The sequence below is a fragment of the Canis lupus genome, chromosome 24 (assembly GCF_048164855.1).
Source record: "Canis lupus baileyi chromosome 24, mCanLup2.hap1, whole genome shotgun sequence".
NCBI classification, from domain to species: Eukaryota; Metazoa; Chordata; class Mammalia; order Carnivora; family Canidae; genus Canis; species Canis lupus.
The window spans coordinates 35272103-35295687 of record NC_132861.1 but is presented as its reverse complement, the minus strand read 5'-3'; the positions used below and the strand labels follow the sequence as shown (position 1 = coordinate 35295687).

At 40.6% G+C, this 23585-nt stretch overlaps 1 long non-coding RNA gene across 1 annotated transcript; it reads right to left on the bottom strand.

Annotated features, from left to right (window-relative positions):
- Positions 1-4825: 4825 nt before the first annotated feature.
- Positions 4826-21829, bottom strand: LOC140616494 (uncharacterized). The gene is made up of 4 exons (XR_012016963.1): positions 21708-21829; positions 21490-21631; positions 14950-15076; positions 4826-5438 (listed from the first exon to the last, which is right to left on the bottom strand). It is a non-coding gene; the product is annotated as an uncharacterized lncRNA (long non-coding RNA).
- Positions 21830-23585: the final 1756 nt, after the last annotated feature.

The window sequence follows — 23585 nt, the reverse complement described above, 5'->3', positions numbered from 1 at the left end:
ACTCAGACCTCACTTCCTCTCAGACGAATGTGGGATTGTTTTGTCATAAAAATACAAATGTAGTCATAAAATATGTCTTTGTGGGGGAAAAAAGTTCCCAGGCCTAAGAATGTGTGTGTGTATATGTGAGACAAGCTAAGACAGGTGTCCCCCCCCACCCCCCTCCACCCCCCAGCCCCGGCCCCGAGGCCAGCACGGCCAGGTGTGATCTCATGCTAGCCTACAACATGGAGGGGGCTCTGAAAGGCCAGTGGCATCTGATACCCTCCATATCAGGCTTAGAAGAGTTTTCCAAAAGGCTTTGCATTCCCTGGGTCAAGAGCTCATTTTTTCCCCCAAGAAACATGTGTATTTCAGCAGAAATTTAATCCCTGGGGTTCTAACTCCTTCACACTTACATCAGTTAAAATGGCATTTCTGAAGAGACATGTGATCCTGTAGAAGCCTCTGGAGACTAAGCTCAGCTTGGTATTCCTTCTCATTGCTTGACCTTAAACAAAAAAAAAAAAAAAAAAAAAGAGGAAGTCACGTTTCGTTTTTAAAATGATCTTGACAAAGTCTTTCCTTCAAATTGGCCTGAGTTGAATCTTTTTCTCTCACGGATTCTTTTGCCACATTGTCCTATTGTATGATGGAAGCAGCTGTCAGAGCTCAGGTTGTGGACTGTAGGCTGTGTCTCTGAGTTCAAGCTGCCCGGCTCCATGAGAGAGCTGACCCGAGAGGGGCTGGGCCTCCACACGAGAATCAGACACATTTTTTGGTTTTTGTTTTTATTGTTTTTTTTGTTGTTGTTGTTCTGGAAGGACCCTAGAAATTCTCTCTCAATTCCTTGCTCCCCCTTCTAGAGATGAGGAAACGGATGTTCAGGGAGGAGGCCTTTCTAGAACTACACAGATAATTAATAGACTTACTTTGGGCACCTGGGTGGCTCAGTGGTTGAGCATCTGCCTTCATTCAGCTCAGGGTGTGATCCTGGAGTCCTGGGATTGAGTCCTGCATCAGGCTCCCTATAGGGAGCCTGCTTCTCCCTCTGCCTGTGTCTCTGCCTCTCTGTGTCTCTCATGAATAAATAAAATCTTAAAAAAAAATTAATAGACATTCTCCTTTTTTGAGAACCCAAACTGCCAGACATCACGCTAAATGTCCTACATTTATTATCTTATTTACCTGTTCAGCAGTTCATGAGTAAGTCATTGTCATCCCCATTGTGCTGAGGAGAGAAAGGAGGCCTGGTGGCATTGGCCAATTTGTCTCAGGTCTCGCAGCTTCCGTGACAGGATGGAGATTAAAACCACGTGCTTAAGTTTGTTGCTCGTGAGTGTGCTATTCAGCTCCTGCAGGTCGTGGAGGGGGGTTGGGGCAAGGGCCCAGGGCTTCTAACACCTGTCTTCTAATAGCTTTTGTGATTTTGACCTTAAGGATATTTTATAAAATAACTAGACTTCAGTATGTATGTCTAGTTCCTAAAGATTTAAATCTTTTCGTCTAATTTTGGTGTTCTGCGAACTAATAGTAGGTGATATTGTTACATGTTTCACCATCCTGTTTTCTTTCTAGGTCATTCGAGCCCCTCCATACTTCCACCTCTTCTGTCTCTGTCTCCTGCTAGCACTCAGTTCTCTCTTCCTTTTAGAAATAATTGTCAAGAAGGGATCTACGATTGGTGATTGATAACTCAGTGTGAATGCAAGCCAGTTGGGACCTTTGTAGGGTGGAATGAAGACATTTTTAAGGAAGAAAGAAAAAGGCAAGGAAACTACATTCACAGGCATTTTGTATCCGATATTGTGCTAGATCCTATCACATAACTTGACTTCTAAAATGCTCCCCTCATCTGCTCCCCTGTTTATAGACAAAGACACTGAAGTTTAGAAAGGTTAAATAACTTGCCCTCAGTTATCATGTAATGACTTTAATTTGTGGGATTCTTTCCAGTGTACTATTAACTAGAAGGGGAGGATTTTAAGGTGATAAGGTCGGAGGGAGGGGCTTCTTCATGTCCTTGAATCAATTGTGAGAGGCTGACCTCTACTGGAGCATATGGCACTTGAATACCAAAAAGAAGAAATCATTTTCTTAGCTTCAAATGATCTTTTCTCACATTTCGGGGGATATCTATTTAACATAGGTTTGCCACGTGCCTCTGACCTATGAAATATGAAATACCGAGCTCAATGCAAAAGTAAAAGCAAATACACATCGATTCAACCCTGTAGGCCATAGTGTGGTCAGCTTCACCTGGGAGGTTTTACCAAATAGCAGTAGACAGTGTTTCTTCTAGAAGTACTGGAAGATTAAGGTCTAGCCAAGGAGCAATTCTCCTCCAGGTATCTCCTCCTCATATCATATTCCTAGTTTTGTGATATGCATATCTGCATCCTGTGTCATTATTTTGTCCCATTGTCCATTTCTTTTCATGCAACGTTGATTCTTTAAACTGCTACCACCGAGAGGCACATAAAATGGGTCTGAGACATAGAGAACCAACTCTTATGAATGTTTTATTTACTTATCTATCATTGTTATCAGTAAGTAGCCTTCTCTCCTGTCTCTGGTTACCTTTTTCACTTAGCTGGCTAACTGACAATTAGATGAAGGATGGAAATAAATTGGCAGATTGCCTTTAGCTGCTAGACAAGGGTTCTTTCTTTCTGTGGTTTAGTTTCACAAAGGATTTTGTAGGCATTGGAAGTTTTGGTACAAAGCCGCTTGGTCTAAAGGTTGCAGCTCAGAAGGGTGAATGAAGAGGTCAGTGTCCTTGGCCTCACGCTGCCAGTATTTGATATGATGAAGTCACTTATACCGAATGTTGTCCCTTTCCTGTCCTTGGAATAATTATTTTGAAATATAGTAGTTATTATTTTATATTTTATTTGGAAACAAGTCCCAACTTCCCAGAGAATGTGCCTACTGGAGTCATACAGCACACAGACAGGTTGGACAGCATCATTTGGCAGCTCAGGATCAGGTACAAAAATCACTCTGCATAGAAGAGAAGCAGTTTTCTATTAATTCACAATGTTTTTATTGTGCTTTTCTTATTATAAAAGTATTTCATGCAGAAAATTCGAAAAGTATAGATAAACGACAAAGAAATACATAAAAGCCGCTTGAATCTTGTCACCCAAAGGTATCCACTGATAACATTTTACATGATTCTTTTTATTTTTTATTTTTTTTCTTTAACCTTTTTAAATGCATATTTTAGCATAGGCAATATTGCACTTTTCACAATATTTTTTAAATTTCTTTTTCTTTCAGCAGTATATTTGAATATCTTTTCATGTCAGAACGATCTTTAGAATATCATATTTCACGGTTGCATAATATTTTGTTATATAGGTGTATCGTAATTTATTTAACTATTTTCTTTTTTAGGGATATTAATTTATATCTAACATTTTGTCATTTTAAACTCTTCTGCCCTAAACATTTTTGTTGCTAAGCCTTTGTGCACATTCATGATTTACTCCTTAGGCTTAAGTTTAAGAGTGCAAAAGTTTTAAGGTTTATGATATTTGCTGCCCAACTGACTCTAAGAAAGTTTTATCAGTGTACACTTCTGCCCATTGAATCATACCTGGGATGATATTAGGGTGATAGATTATTTTAAAACTTTGCCAAATGGACAGATTAAAATAGTGTCACATGCGCATTTAAATTTCCTTATTACTAAAATTAAATAGTTTTTGGAGTTTTACAACATACTTCTTGATTTTTTAACCTTTTAAAATCCTTTGCTTTAATTTGTGTATATTCACATACACAAATATATAAAGCATGGGCTCTGGAGACAAACTGCCAGGGTCTAGCCCAAGCTAGAAAGACCAACTTCAAGATTATAAGAATATTAACTCTTTTTTTTTTTCCTGGGTACTTTTGGGTGCGATTTTCTACATTTCTACATTTAAAAGCTTATGTTAGTGTCTGTGTTGACTACTCTCTATTTTCCCCTTCAGGTTCACTCCCTCTCCTTTTACAGCTGCTCTGGGCCACAGGAGGCTGCAGGAAAGGGCTGCATAACCTTCTTGGTTTTGGTTGAGTCCAGCCAATGGCCAGCAGTGAAAGGGAAGTGGGGGAGACTGGTAGATTGCAGAGAGCAGCTAGGCTGAAGTTTGGATTGAATTCCATACCTACTGGGAGACTGAGAAGGATTTTAGGTTGGGGAGGAAGATGATCACAGATCAGAGTGGCAAATGAAGATGGTTAATTTGATGGCACTGGATAGGCTAGAGGAAGGCTGAAGGCAGGTAGCCCCGTGGGGACTGCTGGAACTGCAATGATTACACTGTGTGTGCTGACTGCGAGGGAGGAAAAGAGATTTAAGAGACATTTCCAAATCAAGTAGACTGATCTTGGGGGTGGATATTTTAAGGAACTGAATAGTAGCACTGCTAGTATATAATACTGGCTGCTGCCTTTCTAGAGTGACATCCCACAGTGGTCTTTGCAGGGAGATCCTGCCTGGTGGCTAACGTCCTGTTACTAAAGCCAAACACTGCTTCTGTATTTTCTCTTTTGCTTGATTTCCAGGCCTTAGAATATTATACGGTCTTAAAAACGTATACTTAAAATAACAACGACTAATTTCTTTTTTTTTTTTTTGGCACTTACATATTATCTCATTTAATATTTTTATTCCTAGTTGGCCTAAATATTATTGAAGGATTAGGTGAAAATTCCAGTGGGAGGTGGCCTGGAATGGTGGTGAACATGGGTGGGGAGGGGAAGGGGTAGGGGTAGGGGTGGGTGGGCGGGGGAAGGAGGAGCTCCTTCCAAGCAAGGTGGGGCAGCTATGTGTGTTTTCCTTTTACAGACTCTCCAGAATGCTTGTGTGTTATGCTTTGGTTACTTCTTTATCTTCTAAATGGTTTCCTTGGAAATATGATCTCCTCTGGGTAAAGCAAGATGAAAAGGTGGAGAGGAGAGGGAATTAACTTACTTTGAGGCACATGGTAGATTCAGCCTTCTTTACCATTGGAGCTACTTTTTCTTAGGCACTTACCAAGATAGTAGCTTTGGTCTTATAATTTAGCAATGATAATTGTATTGACTACTCACATTGGAAGTGACTTTAGATATTGTAATAAGCTCTTTATTCTGCCCATGAGGAAAACAAAAAGAGAAGTCCCCCTTCTTTATCCTCTTGGTCTCTTCAGACTGGAAATCTTTTGGTTTCTGTGAATTTGCTCCATTAAATTAGATAGCCTGGAAGTGCCTGGTAAAGTGTGACAATCTCATCATGCGCTCTGGAGCTCTCCTTTAGCCTGTTGGTGATTTCACCATGTTGATAGCACCTTCAGATTTTATAGTTGCTTTTATTTCTGAGGGTGTTGATTTTGGTGAGGCCTGGAGCATGTTGGCTCCATGCAGGGAGCAAGTGATCTTTGCTCAGCAGGATTCAATAGGTGAAATGGAGAAGGAAGTTCAAATATGAGCTGTGGGACAAAAAGACAAGATTTTATCTGGGAAGGCCCCTTCAAGTAGCAGAAAGTCTGCAGGATTACCTCATTTCCAGTAGAAAATACTCACAGGACTGGAACGCTCTTCACTTTGCTGTGGTTTTAGATTTTTCTTATTTGTATATTTCTTCATTCTCCAAATTTTCTGTCACAAAGGTCTTACTTTGGTATTCAGAGAAATTTATTTTATATATATGTATCAATATGTGTATCACAATTTCTAAAAGGGAAAATGTTTGGGGGCTGTAGCTCTGAAACCTTTGTGGGGAATTTTCAAGAAGATTGAAAGGAAAGCCCTAACCAGCATTTCCTAAAGTGTTCTGTGGGAAGCAATCTTGGAAAAACCATTCCCTGGCCAAATACATTTGGAGTGATGTGCTCCAGCCTCTTTTTGGAGACTTATAATGCCCATTAAGAGCTCTGGAACTTTCTGCAGGAAAATGAAACAAAACAGAAAATTCTGTCCCAATTCTTTTAACTCAGTGTTTCTAAACATGTTTGACTTAAAACTGCTTTTCAGCAAGACCACTATTTTGTGAAATGTACTTTGGGAGAGGGCCCATTAAGAGAGTTCCACAGAAACTCTCTTTGAAGCCCCTGGATCTCAGGATAAGACTCTGGAGCCTGAGGCAAGCCAAACTGTGATGTCTCCTCTCCTTTGTTGGTGTCTAGGTGAACACCAGCTCAAGTGGGTATTAGTCTGAAAGAGGAGAAAAGAAGTCCTGAAAGCACACAGCTTGGAGTAGGAGGGGAGGCAGGTTAATGAGGAAGGTCCCACTAATGGCCTCTTGGCAGGGGGTGCAATTGCATTAGAGGAGCTGGGAGGGCCTCCTCCTCCCTTCTTCTCCACCCCCCCCCCCCCCCCCCCCCGACTTCTTGAGTCATCTCCCAGGAGCCCGGCTGCAGCTGCTTCCTCAGCCAGGAGGGGGCGCCTCCCTTCTCTGTGAGACCCAGAGAGCTGGAATCTGCGTGTGTTGAGTCTATCCTACCTGTTCAGCACTCTTCTAGGTGCTGTGGGGCTGCTGGAGAGATAGCTTCCCTGTTCCCTTACCAAACTGACAGCCTAGTTAAGGACAAAAGGCATACACATAGGTGGTGTTGGAAAATATAAGATTAGGAGTGTGTGCTTTGTCACGTGATACAGATTTCAAGGTATCTATGCATTTAGAGAAGAAGAGTACATCAGTGACCTGGGGTGATTGGGAAAGACTTTCCTAGTGGAGCAGGAAGTAGGGCCTGAGGAATGAATAGAACTTGAAAAGGTAGAGATAAGATGGGAATTGCCTGTCATGCAGGGGAAAGGCCTGGAAGAAACATGAGTTGTCTAGAGGCAGCAATACTGAGCCCATCAGGAGACCTCAGGCCACTCTGGAAGGTGCTACACTCAGCAGAATGTTCAGTTAGGTTATCAGGGTGATGGTAGACATGAGTGTACACTCAGTCTCCCTGAGTTCTTCAATGACCACCCCAGTCTCTTCTCTGCTGTGACAGTTACGGCCAAGTAGCCCATTCATTATTCATAGTTCTTAGCTTGCTCTTACGTACTGTGAACATATCTTGTTTCCTAAGGGAGGGGGTATGAATTCTTTGAAGGCAGGACAAAATGGTCTTATTCTCTGCCTCCCCTTTCTTTTCTACTCATTTGCCCTGAGCATGTCACACAATGCTTGGCATAGAGTATGCATTTTGCAGGTGTCTGCTGATAGACCAGTTGGGTTCTGAATGAAACTTATTGCTTAGCTGTACAATTGTGACCTCATTAGGTCATCATTGAGTGCTGGTGTCCCCATTTCACTGGAGGTGGAAGGTGAGGAAAGGTAATCAATACATACTCCAAGGGTGCACAGCATCAGGTAGCTAGGGAGCTTCACTTAAAATCTAATTCTCTTTAGGTTGTCTGCTCAAGTCAATGTAAGTAGAAGCACTGAGTCCTGTCCTCAGTCTAGTTTGGGGTGTGTGCGTGTGTGTATGTGTGTGTGTGTGTGTGTGTGTGTGTGTGTGTAGAGGCAGGCATGGAAGGGCAAGGAGAAGGTGCAGAAACAATGAAGACATGTCATACCCTCAAGAGGCTTATACTCTGGTAAGAAGAACCAGGATGAATGCTATCATTTGCAAAGGACTTACCCGCCAGCCTTCTGGGGTGTAAGGGTAGGAGGGGCCGATTCAACTACTTGTAGGTTGTTACATGTTCAAGGAAGATGAGTTAGAGTCTCTTGTGTTGCTTACCATAGAGCCTGTTTTCTTACAGAGGCTGACTAGCCTGCAGCCTCCTGGGCCTTAGTCTTCCTTCCCCTTGTGCCCTGACTGAGGCCATGACCAGAAGGTCCTGCCACTGCTTGGCAATTCCAGAGCAGACCCTGTACCTCCAGGCATAGTCCACCAGATGGTGCAACACAAATGAAACAGCCATCGTGGAGGTTTATCCAGCTTATCAAATCTGAAATTGGACAGCGGTGGATAGGACTTTCTGGGAAGTTTCCACTTCTTAGTTCAGCCAGCATGGTATGAAAATGCACCCCTGAGACCTGAATAGAAAATTTGGAGTAGTTTTAGGGATTAAAAACTTGTGTGTGTGTGTGTGTGTGTGTGTGTGTGTGTATGTGTGTGTCTTATATGTTGGCAGAAAGGAGGCACTTGCTTACGTGCGGATCCCTGAGGAGTCTAGAAAACCTCCTGCCCTCATCCCCAATATTTTTCCACCTCCTGGCTCAGGGCTACCCTTCCATGCTGCAAAATCGTAAAAGGGTTCAGGTGGTAATACGCAAGGGAGAAATAATACTGCCTTATATTTATATAGAACCATGTATGTACTTTCATATTTCTTATTTCTTTCCATCCTTCTCTCTTTCTTCCTTTCTCCCTTCTTCTTTCTTCCTCCCCCTCTCTCCTCCCTCCCTCCCTCCCTTCCTTCCTTCCTTCCTTCCTGCCTTCCTTCCTTCCTTCCTTCCTTCCTTCCTTCCTTCCTTCTTCCTTCCTTCTTTTTAATTTTAATTCAAGTGTTGTTAACATACAGTGTTATATTCATTTCAGGTGTACTATATAGTGACCTAGTAATTCTATGTTTTACCTGGTGCTTATCATGATAAATGCCTTCCTTAATCCCTATCACCTATTTCGCCTATCCCCCACCCACTTCTCCTTTGGTAACCCTCTGTTTGATCTCTATAATTAAGAGTCCGTTTTGCGGTTTGTTTTTCTTTTTGTTGTTGTTGTTTTCCTTTGTTTTATTTATTAAATTCCACATATGAGTGAAACTGTACGTTATTTGTCCTTCTCTGACTGATTTATTTTGCTTAGCATTATTCCCTCTAGATCCATCCATGTTTTTGCAAATGGCAAGATTTCATTCTTAGGGCTGAGTAATATTCCACTGTATATATACAACATCTTCTTTATCCATTCATCTATCAGACATTTGGGTTGCCCATAATTTGGCTATTGTAAACAATGCTGCAATAAACATAGGGGTGCATATATCTTTTCAAATTAGTGTTTTTATATTCTTTGGGTAAATACATAGTAGCAAAATTACTGGATCATATGTTATTTCTATTTTTAAATTTTTGAGGAACTGCACCAGTTTGCATTCCCACTAATAGTGCACAGGATTCATTTTTTTCTCCACACTCTCACCAACACTTGTTTCTTGTGTTTTTTATTTTAGCCATTCTGACAGGTGTGAGGTGGTATCTCATTGTGGTTTTGATTTGCATTTACCTGATGATTAGTGGTGTTGAACATTTTTTCATGTGTCTGTTGGCCACCTGTATATCTTCTTTAGATAAATGTCTGTTCATGTTTTCTGCCCATTTCTAATTGGACTCTGTTTTTTTTTTTTTTTTTCTGGGTGAGTGTATAAGTTCTCTATACGTTTTAGATACTAACCGTTTACCAGTTATGTCATTTGCAAATATCTTCTCCCATTCTGTAGGTTGCCTTTTAGTTTTGTTGATAGTTTCCTTTGCTATGCAGAAGGATGTAAACCCAACCTACCTCTTTATTTTGATGTAAACCCAACATACCTCTGATTTCATTAAAACTTCAAAACAACCCTGTGAAGCAGGTGATGTTATAGTTATTTTATAGATGAGGAAACCAAGGGTCAGAGATAGAAGAGAGTCCCAAGATTATATACTTGGTTAGTGATGGAGCTGCTGGACAAAATGGAGGTCTTTATGTGTTGAATCTCTGCTTCCCTGGGCCGAATTCTCTCTTTAAATGATTAGGATCCATTTTTTTTTTTAAAAAAGGAGATGGTGAGAGGTAGGAGGAAGAGAAGATTGGAGGAGGTCAAGCTCTTGATAGAAGAGAGAAAGGACTGTATAAGGGAAGACTAGGGGCTCAGAGACAAATGTGCTTCTACAAGTGTTCTCGGAGTGACTGTATGTGTGCATGTGTGTGTATATGTGTGTGTGTGTGCGTGTGTGTATGTGTGTGCGTGTGAGAGAGAGAGAGAGAGAGAGAGAGAAAGAAGCATATTCAGTATGCATCCATGAACACAGAATAAGCATTACCTTATGTAGATACCTTATTATCCAACTTGGTTGTAATGGACTTTGACTATAATAGTGAAATATACTAGAAAATCAAGTTCCAAACAAGAAATAATAGAAAATAAACAGAAGCTCCTTCTGTGTTAAATCAAGGCTGCACCAATTTCCCAATGCAGCATAGGGCAAGGCCTAGGAAACATGGTTCCATGCCCTTTCCTGTTTTCCTCCTTGAGCTGTTTGTGCCCTTCCCTTTGCAGCGTCCACATAGGGAGCCTATTGTAAGCCCTTCATCACACATGCTCTGCATTTCTCGTTCCTGCCTTCCCTTCAGTAGTACCTGTGACTGTCACAGTTTCTGGAGCCAGCCATGTGATCAACAGATCCTTCATAATTATTTGTGCTAAATGCATTAGTGAATGGTAATTATTTAATGGGCCACTCCTTTTGAGTAACACGGAAGTGAAGAATTTATTTCATTCAAAGCTTTATGCACAATTTAAAACAAAGCAATATGGAGATTCCAGGCAGATACTGGATAGGTCTTCAAGGCTCCTGGAGACTTCTCAGAATCCTGAATATCACTCCAATGGTCTATGTAACCTGTCCATTGAGTCAGCCTGTAACCTGCCCATGGAGATGTTTTCTAGTAGGGCGTTGCATTTAACCAGCCCAAATCCTTCTTGTCTTCTCCTTTCTTTCTTGTTTTAGTGCCTCTGGTCTAGTTAAGACTCTCCGAGCATCCAATCTGGATTATTGCATTAATCTCTGTATTGTCCACTTTGTCTCTAGCCTCTTTGTACTTTTATCCCAGAGATGGCTTCCAGAAAATTTATTATAAAATGGATAGGATCATTTTACCTTCCTTCTTGAAAATCTTAAGGGCCTCCCCATTTCTTTTTCTTTATTTTTATTTTTTAAAGATTTATTTATTCATTACAGAGAGAGAGAGAGAGAAAGTGTGGGCACAGAATAGGGAGGGGCAGAAGGAGAGGGAAAGAGTCAAATAGACTCTGTGCTGAGTGTGGAGCCAACATGGGATTTGATCTCACAACCCTGAGATCAAGACCTGAGTCAAAACCGAGAGTCAGATGCTTAACTGACTGCGCCACCAAGGTGTACCCAATTTCCCTTTTTAAACAAAAGATATAATGAGATATAATTCATATGCCATAAAATTCATCCATTTAGATTACATAATTTAATGGTTTTTAGTATATTCGATGTAGCCTCACCACCATTATAGACTGAACTGTGTGCCCCTAAAACTGTTATGTTAAAGTTTCAACCTCAGTGACTGTATTTGGAGACTTTTAATTGCTAATTAAGAAAAAATGAGATCATATGGATGAGGCCTAATCCAATATGACTGGTGCCCTTATAAGAAGAGGGAAATTAGAACACAGACAACCCATGCACCAAGGGGCCAACATATGAAGACACAGAGGCCAAAGAAAGTCCTTAGAATAAACCAAACCTGCTGGCTGATATCTTGATCTTGGACTTCCAGCCTTCAGAACAAAACAAAACAAAACAAAACAAAACAAACAAAAACAATGTCTGTTGCTTCAGCACCCCCAGTCTGTGTATTTTGTTATGGAAGCCATAACAGACTAATACAACCACATTTAAATTTAGGACATTTTCATCATCCCCAAAAGGAAACATGTACCCATCATAGTCATGCCTCACTTTTCTCTATCTCTCCTAGGTCTAGGTAACCACCAATCTACTTTCTGTCCTATAGGTTTGTCTATTCTGGACATTTCACATAAATCAAATCATACAATATGTGGTTTGGGAAAAAACTGGCTTCTTTCACTTAGCGTAATGTTTCACTGTTCATCTGTGTTGTAGCGTGTGTCAATACTTCCTTTCTTTTTGTTGCTCAGTGACATTCCATTGTGTGAACATAGCACATCGTATTTATCCATGCATCAACTGGTAGGCCATTTGGATTGCTTCCACTTTTTGGCTATGAATAAATCTCTTATTGAACATGTAATGAAATTGTACATGAAATGTACAATTATTTTGGTATGGACATATGTTTTTATTTTTCTTGTGAATATACCTTGGGGTGAAAATGCTGGGTCATATGGTAACTTTATCTTTCACATTTTGAGAAACTGCCAAACTGTTTCTTGAAGTGGTTGTGCTATTTTGCATTCTTATTAGCCACAGGTTAGGTTTTGAATTTCTCCATGTTGCTGACAATACTTGTCATGGTTTGTCTTTTTGATGATAGTTATTCTAGTGGGTATGAAGTGATATCTCTTAGGGTTTTGCTTCACGTTTGTCTAATGGCTAATTTTTGTTTTGCTTTGAACATCTTTTGATATGTTCACTGGCCATTTTTGTACTTCTTTGGGATAAGTCTGTTCAGATGTTGTATATATCTTAAGTGGCTTGTCTTTTTATTATTGAGTAGTAAAGATTTATTATATATTCTGGTAATAAGTCCCTTATCAGATACATGATTTACAAATGTTTCCCCTTCTTGGGGATTGTCTTCTTACTTTCTTAATGGTATTTTTTTTTTTTGCAGCCAAAAGGTTTTTAATTTTAATGAGGATTTATTTATTTAATTTATTTTTGTGCTTTTGGCATTCTGTCTTTTAAGGAACCATTACCTGATCCAAGATCATGAAGATTTACTCCCATGCTTTCTTCTAAGAATTTTACAATTTTAGTTCTTAAAATTTAGGTTTATGACTTATTTTGAGTTAATATTTCTGTATGGTTTTAGGGAAAGTGTGCTACTTCATTCTGTTGCTTTTAGATATTTAACTATCCCAGAATCATTTGCTGAAAAGATTTCTTTCTCCATTTAATTATTCTGGCATGCTTGTTGAAAATAAATTGACCATTAATACAAAGATTTATTTCTGGGTTCTCATTTCTCTTCTGTTGATCTATAATGCCTATATTTATGCCAGTGCCACGCTGTCTCAAGATTACTAAAATTTTATTTTTAAAGATTTATTTATTTATTTTCAGAAGGAAGGAGAGAGAAAAAGAGAGTGCATATGCAGCAAGGAATGGGCAAAGGGAGAGAGAGAGAGAGAACCTCAAGCAGACTCTGCTGAGTGCAGAGCCCAACATGGGGCTCCATCTCACGACCCTGAGATCATAATCTGAGCCTAAATCAAGAGTTGAATGATTAACTGACTGAGCCACCCAGGTGCCCCATGATTACTATAACTTTAGAGTAAGTTTTGAAATAAGGAATGATAAGTCCTCCAACTTTGTTTCTATTTTTTAATACGGCTTCAGCTATTCTAGATTCTTGTATTTCCATGTAAATTTTAGGATCAGCTTGTCACTTTCTACAAAGAAGCACCTGGAATTGTGATAGAATTATATTGAATTTGTATAACAGTCTGAAGAGTATTGCCATCCTAACAATATTAAGTCTTCTGATCCATGAATATGGAATGCCTTTCCCGTTATTTAGAACTTCTTTAGTTTTTTCCAATATTATTCTATAGTTTGCTGTGTACAAGACTTCCATTTCTTTGGTAAATTTTTTTCCCCAAGTGCTTTATTTTTTTATTCTATTGTATAGGGAATTAAAAAAAATCGGTTTTGGCATGTTTATTGTTAATTCAGAGATACAATTGAGTTTTGTATATTAATTTTGTATCCTGCAGCTTTGCTAACTTGTTTGTTCAAATAATGTTTTTAGTGGATTCCCTAGTGTACAAGATCATGCTATCTATGAATAGAAAATAGTTTTACTTTTTTTTTTTTCTAATCAGGATGTTTTGTCTTCCTTCCTTCCTTCCTTCCTTCCTTCCTTCCTTCCTTCCTTCCTTCCTCCCTCCCTCCCTCCCTTCCTTTTCTTTCTTTCTTTCTTTCTTTCTTTCTTTCTTTCTTTCTTTCTTTCTTTCTTTCTTTCTTTCTTTCTTTCTTTCTTTCTTCTTTCTTTCTTTCTTTCTTTCCTTTTTTCTTTCTTTCTTTCTTTCTTTCTTTCTTTCTTTCTTCTTTCTTTCTTTCTTTCTTTCTTTCTTTCTTTCTTTCTTTCTCTTTCTTTTCTTTTTCTTTTCTTTTCTTTCTTCTTTCTTTCTTTTCTTCTTCTCTTTCTTTCTGTCTAAATACCCTATCTAGATTTGTGTGCATCTGGAAAATGAATAAGGGTAATACAAAGCCCAAAGGAGAAGAAAAGGAGAGTGGCTATTTAACATTGTCTTGGAAAATTGCCTATAAGAGATGGGCCCTTTGAGTTTTCCTTCTAAATCACCTAGCATAGGAAGCTAGAAGGATAGGTAAGGCACTTTTAAAAAAGCAAAATCCCTACTCATTAGGAGGAGTTTGAATTTGACTGGATTGTGTCTCTATGTTGTTTTGGTCTGCCAACATCTTTTACTTTATTTTCTAATCAAAAGTACCACTTTCATTTGGGGGAATATCTCCTCCTACATTTGTCATGTTCAAGAGAAGCAGTAATTATAGTACTTACCCACTTATCCTTACAGATGTGAGCCTGTTCAGCTCTTCCTTCATATGCTGTGTTCATATGAAAAACATCAATTTTACTGTATTCATATGAAAAACATCTTTTTTCCTTCCTTAGGTCAAAGTTTGTTTCTGTTAATTGCAATAAAAAAATCCCTAGATACCCAGACATATGTGGTAGATGTCTCTTTAAAACTTTATCATAGCTGCTGCCCCTACCCACCAACATGTGATAGCATTGCTGGTCAAACAACATTGATAATAAAGCACAATCTATTCTACATTCAAAGATAGTAAAAAAGAGAAAGATTCTAAACTGAATTTAAGAGAGCTTGATACTATTGATCCTTTAAATGCTAGTACAGAGGAAATACTGAAAGAATACCTGGATGCCCAAAGGTCCAAATTTAGAATTTGAATAGGGCCTGGAAGGAGAGTGGGAAGGGGCTAAGCTTATTTCCTTAAATTACCCTAGAGAGGGAAACAAAGTGCTAACTGTGAAGAAGAAAGCAGCATAAGAAAACGATTCACAGGGGCACCTGGGTGGCTCAGCGGTTGAGCATCTGCCTTCGACTCAGGTCGTGACCCTGAGATCCTTGATGAGTCTGCATCGGGGTCCGCACAGGAAGCCTGCTTCTCCCTCTGCCTATGTCTCTGTTTCTCTCTCTGTGTTAAAAAAAAAAAAAAAAAAAAAAAAAAAAAGACGATGCACATACCAGCGAAGCAGGTTCGGTGCCCCACTGTTTGCTCCTTAAATCCTACAGGGCTGGGATTACACCCCCTCCACCCTCCGCCAGCACAATCTGTGCCAAGCCTGATTGATGCTACACTTAGCGTCAGGGCTATGGCCTGGCAGTTGGAGCGCCCCCTGCTGGCAGGTTTCCCATTGTGCTGCCCTCCTCCGGGTTTTTTCCTCCCTGACTTTCCTCCTGACCCATCTTTCCAACCCAGCTTCCCTCTCAGCCACTGTCTGTCCTCTGTGCTCTGTGAGGAGCACAGAGCTCCTTTTCTGTTCTGCCCCTACTCTAGTCTCTCAGAGATGGCAGGACTCTGTATTCCCCTCTGGCAGAAAAGGAGGTAAGTCTTTCAGTACCTCTCTCCAGAACCCTCCCTCCAAATAAAACCAACCTGATCTCAGTTGGCAAACAAGATTTCTGTTGGTTAGCTTTTTCATTCAGTGCTTCTTGGGGCTCAGAAAGCAGAGGATCTCTGCATCAAAAACAAGGTCTAGTTTTATAATATCAAGATGAGAAGGGACATACTGAGTTGTTTGACTTTCCTTGCAGAGGAACTGGATGAAGTCCCATACACTTTCAAGTCCTCAGATATCTCAGTGGGGGACTCCAATCGACTTCATGTTCTTATGGCTATAGCTCCATAATGTGCTACCACCACCAGAGCATGTGCTCTTTCATCCTCTTCCCCCATTCCTTCTACCCCAATTGCCTCACCTGTCTTTAGGAAGAAAATCCCCCTTATTCTTCAGTGAACTTACTCCATGGCTCCAGCTGCCCTGTCTTTCCCTTCTTACCCCCCAGACACATGCAGTAACTTGAAGTTATGTTGTCATGGTCTCCTTCATGAGCAACGCTAGACCATCAGCCTTCCCTGTGACAGTATATTTTTTGGGATTTCAAATGTTGAGAAGACATATTAACCCTTTTGTGCAGAGCAAGTTTGACACATCTCCAACAAATAAATCTATTCATATCAGCAGATTCCTCCAACTTTAAAGGTGAGTGCACATGGCAATACATGCACAATCCTCATCACTCTCTTCTGAACATCTAGTGTCTGAACGTTGAGAACTGCAAACTTCACTTTTTCTTCTGTTTTTCAGAGATATTCATTGACTTGCACATGACAAGCTGTGCACTTCACAAATTCCTTAGAGATAAGGGAGGGAGAGTAGGGGTATATAAGTTTGACAGAATTTATATTTATTTATTTATTTATTTATTTATTTATATTTATGATAGTCACACAGAGAGAGAGAGAGGCAGAGACACAGGCAGAGGGAGAAGCAGGCTCCATGCACCGGGAGCCCGACATGGGATTCGATCCCCGGTCTCCAGGATCGCGCCCTGGGCCAAAGGCAGGTGCTAAACTGCTACGCCACCCAGGGATCCCAGTCTGACAGAATTTAGAGAGCCATTCCAGAGTTTAGGAAATGAGTCCTAGTATTTCATTTCATTATTTTTATTTTATTTTTTAAAAAGATTTTTATTTATTTATTTATCCATGAGACACACACAATGAGAGAGAGAGAGAGAGGCAGAGACACAGGCAGAGGGAGAAGGAGGCTTCCTGCAAGGAGCCCGATATGGAACTCGATCCTGAATCCCAGGATCACACCCTGAACCAAAGGCAGATGCTCAACTGCTGAGCCACCCAGGTGTCCCTAATTTCATTACTTTTAAACAAAGACAAAGATAGAATTCAAGAAGATGGAGGCCAAAAATGACAGTGGAAGAAGATGGACAAAATGTGACCAGTTTTAAGAAAGCCTTTTTTTAATACTATAAGGCCATCTAAAAGTCCTCTAACAAAATATACCACTTTTTTGATAGTGCGGGAAGGATTTTTATAACAAAGTGAAAAAGCAGCATTTAAAAAAATGAGAATGATTGACACATATATTTGCATAAGACAAACCAATTCATGTTGGAAAGATTCAGAATACTTTAAATTGAGGGACAATTGGTATTTATTAAAACCTTATTATACATTAAAGTTTATATCTGAGGATTTCACATATATAATCTTACTGAGCACCCAGGATAATCTTATAAAATTGTCATCATTATTCTCATTTTACAAACGAGCAAATTGAAGCTTGAGTCAATTAAATTCTTTCTTCAAAGTCAAAGTGAAGAGTCAGATGAAATCCTTTCTAATGTTCTCTGCCCACCACCCCTTCCCCAGCTGTATTTAGGTATAATTGATAAATAAACTTGGAAGACATTTTAAGTATGCAACATGATAATTTAAGGTATATGTACATTGTGATAGAATTCTACTCCCCATCAAGTTATTTAACACATCCATTACCCCACATATTTACCTTATTATTTTTTGGTGAGAATATTTAAGTTCTACTCTATGAGTAAATTTTTTAAAAAAGATTTATCAGCAGACTCCCTGCTGATCCTGGAGCCTGACTGGGGCAAGGAGGGGGGCGGTGATGGGGCGAGGTGGGGAGGTGGGGTGGGGGGGTGGGGAGAGGCTCAATCTCATGACCCAGACACCTGAGCAGAAACCAAGAGTGGAATGATTAACCGACTGAGTCACCCAGGTGCCCCTCTAAGTGAATTTCAATTACAAGTACAAAATACAATACAGTGTTATTGTAACACTAATGTTAGATCCTCAGACCTAATCATCTTATTACTGAAATCTATATCTTTTTACCAATATCTCCCTATTGCTCCCACTGGTGCCTGGCAACCACTCTTCTACTCTCTGGGTCTGAGTGAAACTTTTTCTTTCTTTTTCTTCTTCTTCTTCTTCTTCTTCTTCTTCTTCTTCTTCTTCTTCTTCTTCTTCTTCTTCTTTTTTTTTTTTAGATTCCACATATAAGTGATACCATCTTCCTAATGTTCATGAACTGTTGCAAAACCAGTACAATTACTAACATCCAACAGAAGCCAAAGGAAATAACTGACAATGAAAAATGAGCAGAACCCTTTCTCCAGCGAGGAGGAGTACTTGTAGGCAGGCAATTATACTGTTGCCTAGGGGAAAACAGAAACTTTCTCCAAGGATGGTGTACAGAACTCATTTGCCCAGGCCGTGGGGTTTCAGAGGGCCACTAGATCCAGGCTGAGCTCATGACGATCCATCAGGCAGAGGCGAGAACTCTAGGAGAAGGGTACATGCCCACTACATCACAGAGAACAGTATCTGGACCAGTTGGAAATGTGGCAGAGCTATGCATGACCCAAGAACTCAGCTCACTAACTGTTCTGTCTTATGGTGACCTTGTAAAAGGTGCAAGTTTTTTTTCTTATCATGTGGAAAATGAAAACAAAGTAAAAGTATGCACACTTATAGAACTTGTGCCTACAAGTGTCTGCCCACCCTGCAGTCTGAGATGATGTGCTCCAGCCAATGCTGCAGAGCTCACCAGGATTGGCATGCAGGGGCCTTACTCCTCTTTGCTGGCCTTCCCTGTCTGGTTAAGTCACCCCAGGGGATACCCCTCTTCTCTCCCAACCACACCCTACTCCTGGCCATATTAAACTACTCTGAATGCAACCCCACCCTGAACCAAACATTTTCTTTATGCTCTGCTTATGCCCCTCTCCTGTCCATGGAGAGGAACTCTTTATTTTAAAATAAGGGACAATGCTTCAAAAACAATTGTCTTACAGGGGCTCCTGGGTGATTCAGTTGGTTAAGCGTCTGTCTTTGGCTCAGGTCATGATCTCGGGGTCCTGGAATGGAACCCCACTTTGGGTTTCTTGCTCAGCAGGAAATCGGCTTCCTTCTCTCTCTCTACTCTTCCTGCCCCCCACTTATGGTCTCTCTCAAATAAATAAAATCTTAAAAAAAAAACCAAACCCCCACAATTGTCTTAGAGAATGCAGGCAGTGTAATATCTCAGATTAGAGGGAAGATAACTGATGTGCAAGCTCTTTTTAGTTTGGATAGAACTGAGGGAGGATCATGGTGTGGGTTAGTGTAAGAGAACTCTATGGCCTAGGAATTAAGAGATCAAGATGTCAGGTCTGGCATTCAGGATTAATGGGTAATTTAAATGAGAGGTTTCTATAAAGTGAATCTATCTGATAGCATTTAATGAGAAGATAGGTAAGATCAAGCATGTGAAAGTATTAGGTGTGGTTCCAGGCACAAAAAACCTGGAGACACTGGTGAACAGAAGATGGGTTAGAAGTGGTGGAAAGAGAAAGATGGGCCCAAAAGGAGGCTATGCAATTGAGGACCCACTCATCTACTGGGTGGATTATTCAAGGGTAAACCCGAGGGCCTCAGAGAAATGGATGTTCTCAATGTGGACTCATTTCCTTAGTGTTCTTCCTTTGTCAGTTGAGTGGGCTTGATGGCCGTGGATGACATTGATTGCTCCAATGACACAAGTGCTTTGTTCTTCCAAGTGAAAAATAAGGTGAAGACTGATTCCTTGTTGAAGGCCACCTGATGATGATGGGAAGACCATGCTGTTTCCTTTCAGGCAATATAGGATCTGCCCCCAGGCTCCTGGAAAGCACTAGCCTGACTGTCCCAACTGCAAACTTAGGAAAATGAGGTCACCCTTGAGATGGTGGAACTCTGGACATCTAGGAATATCAGGCCAACAGCTCTCTCTGGCTCAGCTGTCACTTTTCCTTCTTTAGGATCATCCAGAGGAAGAAAATCCAGTAGTGGAGAAAAAAGAATTGCCCAAGTGTTAATTCTCTTTATATCAGGCTTGTGGACAGAGTTTTTGAGAAGGAAAGGCTTAATTGTCTCTTATCACATTACTCTGGAAAGTTTAGATTGCTGAGATGGTCTGCAGTTGACTTTTGAGGGAGTGATTGGTTTCACCATGGCAGGTGAGCTCTTGGACTTTAACTTTGGCTGAACAAGAGGGCACTAGAAGACTGTACTATTGGTTCTAGAATCTCTATATTGGAGAGGCCTTAGGTAGCAACCTTCTTATGAGCATGAGTTGGGGTAAGATAGAGGCTGCTCAGATGAATGGGGGGTCAGGGGAGTGAGTCAGGTTTAAGACACACTGCTTTCAAAGAGTATATTTCCCTGAGGTGGCTTGGGGATCATATTGTTTCTGATTATGGGAGAGGGCACGCAAACTCTGTCAGAACCTTCATGGTGTCAACTCTTACAAGGTGATGTGTTGGAGAGGTAGGGGCAGTTGCTTGTTGAAGCATAATGGGCAGTGCCTTGAGATGATGTGCATCTGTGCTTGATCAGCAAAGTTAGGAGATGTGGGTTGAAACCTAGAGTTGAAAACTAGGACTGAATCCTAGTTCTGCTAAAAGTCCTACCTTAGACAGATCAGACTCTCCTTTCTTTAGGCAGTGGATTAAATATGTTTAAAATGAGGAAAGTAATCTAGATCAGCACTGTTACATAGAAATACAATGTGAGAAGCATGGAATTAAATGTTTTATAGCAGCCACATTTAAAAAATAAAAAAAACAAGTCAATTTATATCCAATTTAACCCCGTATATCCAGATTATTACTGTTTCAACAGGTAATTAATGTAAACATTATTAGTGAGGCATCTGACATCCAATTTTGTATTAACTCTTCAAAATCTGGTGTGTAGGCTACACTTAATGACACATCACAATTGGACCAGCATGGTTCAAGTCTAGTGGTCCCACATGGCCAAGGGTTGCCATATTGGATAGCATGAATTTGGATGATGTCTAGAGGTCCATCCAGCTCTAACATCCTATGATTCCATGACAGGGCACACCTGAAATGCTTCGCCTTTTTCTTAACTATCCTTCTTTTGGGTTCTCATCTCTGGAGGACTCCAGTGTCAACCTGAACAGAAAGCATCATTTGTGACTAGACCCTTCTGCCCTAGATATGTATGCTATAGACCTCCCAGGAATAAAGCAATTAACTCTTCTACTTACCTTGGGAAATTGCTTTGAGATCCCATGTGAAAGGAGATGATACATACAAATGCAAAGTAATTAGTCCTTGAGCATTTCTTCTGACATAGTCACAGACGTAAGTGCAGTCTGTGATGCATGTTCCTGCCCAAAGCCTCAGGAAGTATAATTAACTATCTCCTGTAAAGTGTTATGAGATGCTCCAGATGAAAGGTGGCCAGAGAGAGCCAAACATCACCCGGAGCAACATTTGATCATGCCCATCCCCAGTCAGCACCATTACAAGCTGGCACTGACGTCATTTCTGCAGTTAGCAGCTCTTCCACCTTGGGAAAGATGTAATAGGGGTGTTGAGGCCCCACTAGGTGATCCATTAAAAAAAGAAACACCCTCAGACTTTTGCTCAAGAGGCCTTGCATTCTTGTAGATTCTAAGAAGCAGACCCCATTTCCCTGAAATTGCACACACACTGCCTAATTGAGCTTACCTCTCCTCAAGCTGAAGTCACTTCTGGTAGTAGATGAGTCACAAATAGCTATGTGATTTCATTTGCACTTGATACTGGAGACTGGGACAGTTCTCAGGCCCTGAGACTTCACTCACCAGCTGCTGCCAGGTCCTTGACTTCCCTGTGAGAAAGAATTCAAGGATGAGTCAGAGTAAAGTACATCAGAAGAAGCTTCGTTGCAAAGTGAAAGTACACACTTGAGAGAAGGGAGTCTGGGCACACTCAGAGAATGTTAGTTGCCCCAGGTAGATGTGAGGCTCTGATCTTTGTGGGCAGTTACAATAAAGAGGTGGAATATTTTTGCAGGGTTGTGAGAATAGGCAGGACTTCCAAGAACTGTACGTGTCATTACGCATGCTCTATGCTAGTTACTATGCCAAATGCAGTCTAACTTTTTTTTTTTGCATATACTCTAAATGCATGATTGGTCCTCTGGATCCCTGATTGGAGGGGTGGAGGCATCATTCTTGGTCATTTACAGGTTAATTGGGTCTTTGTGCACATGTGAGCCGGAGTTTGAGCAACAGGTTACTTGTAGCCATGAGAAACCACAGGGCTATCACAGGATTTACTCATTTGTCACAAACACCCTGTCAGGTGACAGGCTCACCCTGTTCCCAGTCTTTTTTCCTCTTATGGTTACCCAATATTACTCAATTCTACCTGCCTCATCTCCCCCCTTCTGAGAATTCCATCCCTTAATTCTTTAAGGGGTATAGAAAGGAGTACATCTGTCTTCTGTAGTTGCTTCCTGCTGACTTAGGGGCATTGGCCCTGCCTGGTATGGGAGTAGAATTTTCTGGCCGTCTGATCTCAGAGTTTCATGGGTATATCTGCAGGAAAGTCCATGGTGGAAATGGGTTGAAATCCTTGCATGACAATCATCTTAATGTGGAACTGTTGTAACCTGGAAGGGACAAACTTCAACAGTAGATTGAGTATGCACAGGCAAATGTGCATCAATATGCATCAGTATTAGGCGTATGATAATCAAGGGTCCTAGTAAACAGTGATGCTGGGCAGGTAACCCTTGATGGTATTTTTTTTTCCTTGATGGTATTTTGTAGCAGATTGGGCTCTGTCTAGGATTTCCCGAGAAATGATGGAGCCTTGGCTGAAGTTGTGAGGTGAGGTAGCTTGTTCCAAGATTTTAGTCACTCCCATTTCCACCTGTCCAGAGACCTTAGCGTAAAAACAGCAAGAAGTATTAGCCAAAGTACATACTCCTTCTTATCCAGCCAATAAATAATCTAAGGCGATTCTTTGATTCCTCACCATTGCTGCCAATAAATCTATTGATTGCCTTAATGGTTTGAAATTTCATTGTGATTGTTGGGCAGTAATGACATAGATCTTATGATGTTTTTGGCTGTCACACTATTGTAGACTGTTTCTCTTGTCAAAGAAGTGCAGCTTCCAATGTGTGTCACTACTCTCAGAACTATTAACACTCTTCCTCTCTTTCTTCTGGTTTCAGATGTTTTTGAGGATTTAATGACCCATGGGTTATTGGTAAATATTTGAGTCTGTTTGGGGCGGGGGGGGGGGAGGGATAGACATATTGAGTTGTTCAGTAGTTTGGTGATGTGTCATTTATGTTTGAACATTGAACTGCATATCCCAGATTGTTGTACATATCTAGGAACTTGAGTTCCTTTTCTAGGCATATGAGTCCTGGTGTTGGTGATTTAGGAGGCTCGAACTTGAATGCGCTGAAGGAATCCACTTTTCAGAAGGGATCAATGGGTCCTTTTGTATGACTTTATCCATCCTTATAATCCCAATAGTCATTATCCTCCTTGTCATCTCAGTCATCTGGATGACATCTTGGGTAGTCATGTCCCTGCCATAATCTGGGATTTAACTTTAGAATTTCCCTCTGATCTATACCTGAGTATCTATTGTAGGCCAATCTTAGTTGTCTGGAATCAATCCTGGTAGTCAGAAATCAGGGGAATTATAGTTGCATGGGACAAGGCATAGGATAAAGTCTCCTCTAGCAGTGAGTTGCATCTAGGCAGTCCATAGGGAGGACAAGAAATATTTTGTGGCACATTCATTTGAGAGTCTACATT